The sequence below is a fragment of the Scatophagus argus genome, chromosome 7, assembly GCF_020382885.2.
Source record: "Scatophagus argus isolate fScaArg1 chromosome 7, fScaArg1.pri, whole genome shotgun sequence".
Taxonomy (NCBI): Eukaryota; Metazoa; Chordata; class Actinopteri; family Scatophagidae; genus Scatophagus; species Scatophagus argus.
The window spans coordinates 21,493,838-21,503,347 of record NC_058499.1 but is presented as its reverse complement, the minus strand read 5'-3'; the positions used below and the strand labels follow the sequence as shown (position 1 = coordinate 21,503,347).

The window sequence follows — 9,510 nt, the reverse complement described above, 5'->3', positions numbered from 1 at the left end:
TCTGTGAATATGCAATACGTTCCTGCTGACTTTGTCTCTATGCCAATAGGCTCTTTACAGAAAGCAAAAAAGCAGGACAGAGCTATGTGTTTCACATGTTCAGTCAAGCTGCAGAACATTACAAAATTACAGTAATTGAATTATTTCATGTGTTACAGTGTGTTGAAAATGTGTTTTTGAAAAAAAAATCATAACTATCAGTTCCATCAGGTCCAGCAGAGTAATAATGTTTTTTATTCACTCAAGAGCAATTTGATATGTGGAAGAGATGTTTGTCGGTCAACATAATAGCAATGAGCTCTAAGTTTGCAAATGAAAACATGAGTACGGAGTAGGCTGGTTTTTCCTGTCTTCGTCATTGTACCTCCTCTTTTCTTTGGAATGCAAGTGAATTCCTGACCCACATGAAATTACGTTTGGTGCAAATGTTCTTCTTTAAATTTCATGTGCTTGGTTTATGGTTATTTGATTAATTACAACTTTTTGCCCCAAATGCACCCCAGCTGGTAAATATGACCATGAATGTCTGCATAACCTGTGTGCTCCACTTTTACTTTATTTCTCAGTTTTAACATAAATGAAAAAAAAAAAACATAAACCAAAAAAAGTATCACATTGATTATACATGTGCACAACTGATCTCTTAAAATACAGTATCCGACTACAGTATTTATTATTGTGTGTTTTCATGTTTGGACAGTAAAAGCAGTAAAAAATATGACCAGTACGTGGCGTCAGTGTGCACCGTGCAGGCAACTGTAATGTCATTTGGATGTTTCCATTTTAAAAAGTTACTCTAGTCACTCTAACAAAACTTAAACCCTGGTAAATCAGTTTTAGAATAAAAAGTGTCACCTGTTTCTTTGTTGATGTTTTTTTTAATGACAGGTTACAGGTTCCACTAAAGAGTGGGAAAACATTAAATTGTAGGGTTACACTTATTAAAACACAATTTTAATATGTAATTCCAAATATGCATATTTACTATATACTAATATCCTAATATTTCAACTTTAATGGAAGAGTGGGGAGACCTGGGGTATCAAATTTAAAACGTCAAAATACAGTAAAAGGCACTTCGGCTCGGGGCCAACTCGTGTTGTACGTCAACCAACTACATGACTCGTGATGCGGTGTTCTCCATCCTCTTACACACAAGTAGCCTCTGCATTCCGTTCTACCGTGGCTGCCATTGGTCTACTAGCACGCCCGTCATATTTTCCCAACCTAAACTTATGTCTGATTGGCTGAAGGGGTATCTACGGTAGTAGCACTAACGCCATTGGTTAAAAAACTAGGTTAGTGGTCCGACAGGCATGACGGTGAAGAGAAACTGGGTCACCGATCGAAAATCGTTTATGTCACACTTCTTTGGGTCTTTATTACATATTACCAGAGGCTTTCAATGGATAGACAAATCTCGTTGGACCTACAGTAAGTACACAATGAAAACCAACCTATGGGTTGTCGATATTGTATGCTAGCGACGTTGGTTGGGTTTAAACCATGATGGATATCGTCGATGTTTTCCCAGCGCTGTGGTCATGTCAGTGTGGTTTTCTAGAGCAGGAGGAGGGACGTTAGCTCGCTGGCTAAGTCTTGACAGTTAGCGTTTCTTAGCTAGCAGCTGTATGCTAATAATAGTCAACGGTACTAAATGCTGTAATGAACAAACGTTTGGAAATCCACCCTCAATGTGCCGGGCTGGCTTTAAATTGTGTCCGCAATTAACGGGGCTCTCAGAAAGCTCATGCACAGGTAAGTGCCGGTTCGTCGGCTTGTGAAATGTTAACGAAACGTGACCTAAGTGCGAGCGAGTAAATGAACAATGCTATCCACTGCTAGCACGCTAGCGATGTAAACAGGCCTTGGTGGGTATCTGGCACCGTTTCTTCGACAGCATCCATCCTTCTGTGATAACTTCAGAGAAACCCTCGCAAATCACTTCTGATAACACGACAACGCGTGCTTGCAACCCATACGTAGAGCTTCGCTGTTTCGAAACAGTAGGCTAACATTTGATTATGAAATATCGTAACACTGTTGGCATTGGCAGTGGAAATGTGGCGACCGCTCGGTTTCTGCAATGTCCGCAATGGTTGCTAAAGGATGAACACGATATTGGGTTTTGGTACATTCAGCACCGGGTGCAGTCAGTGCCTGTCTGTTGGATGATTTTCAGCAGGGGGTTCCAAATGTATGCTTATGGAACCTGTGGGATTACACGAGGACAGTTCCTGGAGATCTGCAACAGGATGAGGGATATTGCTTTTTATTGTTATTTAATCTTCTGAGTCATACTCACCAGGATTTTTTAGGACCCAGTCTTTTCCAGTGAAGAACTGTGGTGTGTTGTTGATCCTAATTGGAATCACTGATGTGAAAATTTATGGCATTTATTGATTATCAGTCTATAATTAAAATCATTTAACATAAAAAATTGAAGCTATTTTATGTTTAAAGAATTTAATTGGCTTTCTAATGTGTTGTCTCTGTTTTGGAACTTGTGGTTTCTCTTTTCTGTGAAAATCTTTTTCCTATGTCTGCCTCAACCAGTATTATCAGTAGTTTATGTATTAACCTTCTCACGACAGGAAAGATGTCCGCTGTGAACTTCAGACTTGGCCGGATGAGTGTTGTTATTTTTACTCATAGACAGGTAGCACCCTACATTAGTGTTTATCAGCACGGTCTGATGTTGCTACGAAGACATTGATAACAGTCAAGTCTGCTGTGATGACTCAGACTCGGCAAGACCGCAGTTCACCTTCCTGTTGATCAAGAAGATGAAAAGATAAACCATTTCCAATTTCTGTAGGGAAACCCAAGTGTTTGTGAGAGGTCGTTGACTTGTGAATTTTAATCACTTTTAACACCTTTTATATTGGGCTGCTTTATCATGACTTAATATGTAATATGATTTTTTTTTTATCTCAATTTGGAAACTCGGTGAGTCATGCAGAAAACTCTGAGCACACATTTTGTTCACTCTTAGTAGATATTCTCTCATGGTGAATCTTCTGGTGATGATATTTGGCTATGGTCTGATGTTGAGCTACCCTAGAGCTGGGTAATTTTGGTTGTCATATTGTTATTTAAACTTAAAGGTTGTCTTTTTCTGGTCTCACAATAGCCACGTTTTACATTTAAGAGAGAATCTTCTGTACTTATTAGGCTTGTTGAGTGAAAGAAAATTAATGCCTGTCCTGTTCACCTGCTGTTACTAACAATTATTTGTCAGAGCTTTATTGATACTTGGATATTTATTCAAAATATTGTGATATTAAATATTTACTGTCTGAATCGCTTTGTGTCTGCCAGTTTGGATGCAAATTTTTATCAGTTCAGCCGTGTGCATGATCAGTGTTTGATTTGTTATTAAGATACAAAATACATTATCAGGTAAAGCTTTAATTACCAGTCAGCAAGTATTTCAGGCAAATTGGGTACTTGCATTGTGTGTGTGTTTTCAATCATTCTGGCTGTTCAGACCTCAGCTTGAACAAGTTGACAGAGGAAAAACTGCTGAGATCCTACTTGGTCTGGGCCTTAAAGCAATAGTGATAAGTACCAGTGATAGGTACTTCATCAACAACAATAACAATCTTGTTCAGTAGACAGCTCACTAGTTTCACTTAAATGCATTGAATTGAACTGCAATGAGTGCACAAAACAAATACGCCCTGGCTCATACACAGCCTGTCATATCCTCTGGTAAGGGACCGTGCTACGAGTGACACGCAAACAAGCAGGTCGATATGTTGCACAGCAACATACATAGAGTGCAGTAAGGAAATAACTGCAGACGGTTAGGAATAAAAACTGCACTTAAAACAAGTGTGATGATGGGCCTGGCTCTTTAAAATGAGCTTGCCAGTATTTCAGTTCTTGTTTTTTGTTTTTATTTGGTTTTTTGTTGTTGTTGTTTTTGTTTGTTTTTTTTTTTTTTTTTTTTTTTGATGGGTAAATATAATAAAAGATGTAAAATCTGGACTTGGCTACAATGTTTTGGCCACCAGTTGCAATCAGCTATGCCAGTACCACAGCAGCAATAACATGTAAATCTTCCTGCTCTAGAAAACCACACTGACATAAACTAAAGACAGAAAAACACAAAAAAATTCCAAATCCTTGCACTCAGTAAAAAAATAAGTATATTCGTATAAGTTTTCGTTACAGGTCTTTAGTAATAATAAATCATTAGAAATTGTCAATATCACCTGAAATGAAACACCTTGTGATAAATTTTTGCTCACCAAATTCTGTGTCCTGTCATCTAATCAGATTTTACAAGGCAATAATTACTTGTGCCATGATGTGAAAAGCAGGGACAATATCATTGAAAACAAAAGCTGAACCAAATAAGGAAACATTTTCATTGAAATGCTTGTACTGGAAATAGTTGTCATGGCACTGAAAAAGTTCCAGTGGAAATAAAACACAGACAGACATGAAGAAAAATCAGAAAATTGTCATTGAACAACAGATACAATAATAATAATAATAATAATAAAAATAAAAATAAAATGAAATAGTTTGAACTGAAGGACCAAGCACCATGAGCTTGTTAGATGAAAAGGCAGAAGGGGGTTTCTTCAGTTTGGATGAACTCATACTTCTGCCAAATCATCACAGTAAACAACACCTTCAGCTGTGCCATTCCTGGCATATGGAAAAGCACTGGCTCCGTGCCCACATCGCAGACTATGACCATGGCTGCTCCAGCACAGATATCCAGAGTGGAATTGTTTGGAAACTGAGCAGAAATCCACTGAAATCCCCCACATGGATCTAACTGATAATTCAATGCAAGTCATTGTTTAACATATTTTTATAGTTGATAATAAGAGTTAATAAGTTGTCAAAATAATCATCAATCCTTGTTACAACAAAAAGTCGCAACAGCTGTATTTAATTCAGACATTAATAATACACCATCATAAAAGCAGTGTATTTGGAGGTTCACCCAGTTTAATAGTTTAATAGTTTAAAATGTCCTCCAGATGGGGTGAATGGCCTTAGTGGTACTAAATAATCATAACCAAGGAGCCCAGTCAAATCAGACAAGGCAGGGTATTGGAATGATGTCTAATATTAGATAAGAGGTTGCTAAAGCTACCGTTATTGGCGTTGTGCTTTATTTGGGTAAATCAAACGCGACCCACAGGAGATGTGTCGCTCAGCACAGTAGTTGGGAACTATTTGGAGAAACTCTGTTGAAGTCTGTGTATTTAATTGAAACAATGTGACCACTAGTGTTCAGGTCAGTCCAGCGACTTTCAACCTGACTACGGGTCTAATTGAAAAGACTATCTGAAAACACAGTGTCGATGAGCAGGGGCTTAATGTGCTTTCAGGCAGAAAGCACTTGCAGTTACTGTATTTTTGATCGGCAGCAGCAGGGTGCAACACTGCAGCAGCAGCTCCCACCTGCATCTGATCCTGCCATCGTTGACAACACAGGCTGCTGCTGGCCACTATCCAGTATAATGTCATTGTAGCCGAAAATAGGAGGAATAGTTAACAATATGACATAGTTAATGTAGCAGGTTTTGCTAACTAGTATCAAAAATATTTATTAGGGGTGTAACTGCAATTGTAGCAGGGTTCAAGCACTTTGACCATGATCTTAAATCCCGTATTTTCTACAACCGGGTATGGCCACATATCTGCAGCGATTACACTCCTATGGCTATTGTTATCAGTTTGACTCGGTGCCAGTCTGCAGTGAGAGGCTGTCTGAACACTGTGGAGAGAAGGACTTTGAGTCTGTTTCTGTCTCGTTCCACTAATATACACATTTAGGTGATGCTGTCGCTGCCAAAACTTTCCAAGTAAAATTCACTTTGTAGAATTTCGGTCCCATGCATGCAAGTACATAGACTATTCAATAGTTGTTTGGGTCACAGGGCGTACCCAACCGAGGAAGTTGCATATCGAACTATTTTCTTAAATGATCTGTCAGTTCTCTGCTGATGAAGAGCTGTGTAATTCAGGGTGATTGAATACCAGTAAAATCAGTTATATTGTTTCACCTGCTGTGGGTTGGTAGGTGGTTGCCATGGTTATGCATTGAGCTGTCGCGGCAAGTTGAAAAAATTGAACCATCTGCTTTAAATTTATACAGATATCAGAATATTATAAAGAGGTGAGTCGAAGTATGTTCAGACCGGTTTGATATTCAGTCTAACAGTGGACCTTTAGAATTATGCCAAATTTTAACACTTAGGTTTAACACTTGATTCAACAGTTGCTGCCATTCAGCTTATGAATTTCAGTGTAGCAGCACCACAATCCAGGACAGTGACACAACCATTCAATTTAATGAAACTTCAGCCTGGCAGCAGCTGCATTTCAAGTGCGCATGTAAAGTTTAAAAATTCATTAACTTGAATGGTTTAATGTAAACCTTGCATGCGAATTTTTCACAGTCCATAGGAACAAAACGTTAAAAATAAAAGCCTAAGAAACATTACTGAAACACTAGAGGGAATTTATTTTGAAATAAATACAGGAAATGTTGATTTGTATGGACAGCACATTAAATTAACTTTTACAGGACAATTCAATCAAAACACGGCTGTGTAATATTGTAGTGTGTGAGATGATGTTAGACAGCGTAACCTGCACCAACCTGTTGCTGCTGAGAGTTTTCTCTTTCTTCTCGGTTTCGTATACAACTCTCAACTCTAGTGCATCAAAACAAAACATAGACGGCAACCTGCAGCACTGATCAGCTCCTGCTGACTAGCCTCATGCTGCTAGCTCTTTCCACCTACACCTGACTAATGCCAGTTCAGTCAGTTTGAATTAAATTCAATTGGTCTAGCTTGTATATTAGACTGGACCAGCAAATCTGGAAACTTACCAGCCTTAGTTTGTTGCCCTGTGATTGCCAACCCTGCCTACCTAGTACAGAGCTGTAGTTCAAATATATTTTACAGTGACCTTGTTATTTTTAGAGCTCTTGAAGTGTGAATCAAATAGATTAAGACTTGGCTGATGTCAGCTGTGAGTGGGTGGTGTTGTGATGAAAAATGTGACCTGTGTTGTAGCTCGTTCTCTTTTTCTTGCTTTGGCTGCTTTTAACTTTGTTCTCTGCTGTTCGTTTGTATAGACACTACAACATTAAGTGGATGATTAGATCACTAATGGGCAGCTTCAAATACAGGCAGGAACACAACAAAACTGCACTGGGGTCTCTGAGTGTGGCGGGGTGGTCCAGGCCATGTGACCACGAGCTGACATGCATGGCAGATTGCACTAAAGGTGCACTCAGTTAACCTCACAGTGTGTGTAAAGCAGATAAGACCTTCCTCATGAGGTCCTCCTGCTTCTGACTGCCCAACAAACAGATGTCCATTCATTTGTTGCTTGGCCACTAGTGTACAGATGTGTACTGTACCCTGTGTACAGTACACATCTGTACTGTACAATTATTAGACCTTTATCAATAAAAACAACTGCCTTTTAGGGTTTCAACTCATGATTATTTGCATTATAAATTAATTCACAATTAACTGGTTATTAGTTCTTTCATGTCTACTGCCTTCTACTGCTGGACATGTTGTTAATGAGAATGGCGAGTCAGAACCAAACAGTAAATTGCAGGCTGTTAAGCCACAACAGTGAGCTAAAAGACACTGAGCTGAGGGGAACTGCAAAGTCAGGTGATAATTCTCTGTATTAATTTGTAAACATCCTTATTTGGCCCACCAAAATCTGCTTTTTCAGGCATTTTTAAAATATACTTTCCAAATGCTTGATGGATGTATGTAAAGTGCATCTTGAGACTGAGCCTTATAGAGGCCAATTTCATGCTGAAACAATTTGCTCTCTTTTCTTATAGCTTTCGTATCGTTTCAAAATGAATGTTCTTGTTTTAGTTTAAACACCTACGAACTGCTCCAACAGTTCAGTATGTAAAGGCTGGAAGAGCGATGACTGCTTGAGTGTTTAAAAAAAAAAGGGCAAACCAAAAAAAAAAAAACAGCAGCAACTCAGCAACCTTCAGGAAAGTGCACTCAGCTTTTAGTATTAGATAGTGCGACTCCACAAAACTGTGAATCATTTCAAAAAGGTTACAGCTGTTAAAAGAAAAGAATGTAGAGTGAGCCAATCTAGTGTGACTGTGTGTGTAAAGCTTCTGCCAACCCTGGTGAATGGCTCTGGAGCACAGCCCTTTGTGGATATGTGCACACAAATTAAATTCATTTCCAATAATGATTATTTGTAGGTAAGCTTTTCTTTAATTCTGTTTTCATAAATTAAGGCTTATATCCTAGTCTGAAGAAGTGGCTGATGGGACAGTTAATTGTCTCCAAAACTGTTTCCATCACTGCTCAGGATGCAAGGCTTTGAGGTGATATGTATGACTGGGCTCTCTACTTGCTGCCTGGATGTATCCTTGGTGCATGAACAGGCTTGTTGGCTGCTTCCTGACTCTGTGTGGGTGTAGACTGTAGAACAGGGAAACAGAGCTGAATGGCTTGCTGACTCACTGATGAAGTAGAAGTAGGTGGTGGATGGAAATTGAGGCTGGCTGGGTTTGAGACCATAGAGACTGGCTGACCCAGTTTCCACTGCAGCACCAGTTCCTTTCAGTGTTCAATCATGACAGTGGTTTTCCCCTTGTAGCCCAGAGCTTTGTCCCAGTAAAAGAACTCCGCAGGCCTGTCCTGATATTGCACTCTCCTGCCTGCTGCTTCAGCAGTGCTTCTTGAGCTTTGCATTTTGTTGCTGTTGCACATTAAATATTTAGGCAGCCCACCAAAGTGACAGACTGGCTTTTATTGTGTCATCATTTTCTGGTATTAAATGCTGTCCACTCTTACATTATTAAGAATGATAGATAGACACTACTAATAGTGCGTCATTAAATAAATAGTTGACTAATCCAAAAATCACACCAGACTGGGCACTTCAGTGTAAGCACTACAGAATTGTCCATTCGTACTGTTTGCCACACCCTTACCTGAACAGTGATTGTAGACTAGCTTTGCAAGCTTTGCAACCATCACTAGGCACAGCAGCTGTCAAACTTGTGTGCATGGGGCTGTAGTGGGAGAGATACTTTGCATTTTGTGATATTCAACATTAAAGAGTTTGGAGGGTGGTACCTTTTTTTATGACACTATTTTAAAATGCAAACAAGTAGGTAAACATGGTTATGACATAAGACTAACTGCAGTAAAAAAAACAAAACAAAACAAACAATGCCACTCTGTCTGTGTCTTTTACATGGATCATCAGCTGGAGAGGATACTGATGGCTTGCAGCTTGAGGCTTAGTTTTTTAGCATAATATTATTTTGAAGGGATCAAGTGTTAAAATGAATCACCTGGAGACATTAAAAGAATACTGAGGACAGTGTTTTGAACTAACCTTATGGAGCTAATGTTACCTTATTGAGCTAGCTAGAGCCGATGAAAATCTGCCACTTGTCGAAATCAACAATCACAGGCCATCCAATGAAAATCAGAAATTACTTTGAAGGAAAGCTTGACGGCT

At 39.1% G+C, this 9,510-nt stretch overlaps 1 protein-coding gene across 1 annotated transcript in view; it reads left to right on the top strand.

Annotated features, from left to right (window-relative positions):
• Positions 1-1,286: 1,286 nt before the first annotated feature.
• Positions 1,287-9,510, top strand: part of arntl1a (aryl hydrocarbon receptor nuclear translocator-like 1a) — a 30,239-nt gene continuing 22,015 nt past the window's right edge. Inside the window, exon 1 of the mRNA XM_046393951.1 lies at positions 1,287-1,434. The gene's annotated coding sequence lies outside the window, so the exon portion shown is untranslated. The remainder of the gene's footprint in view (positions 1,435-9,510) is intronic.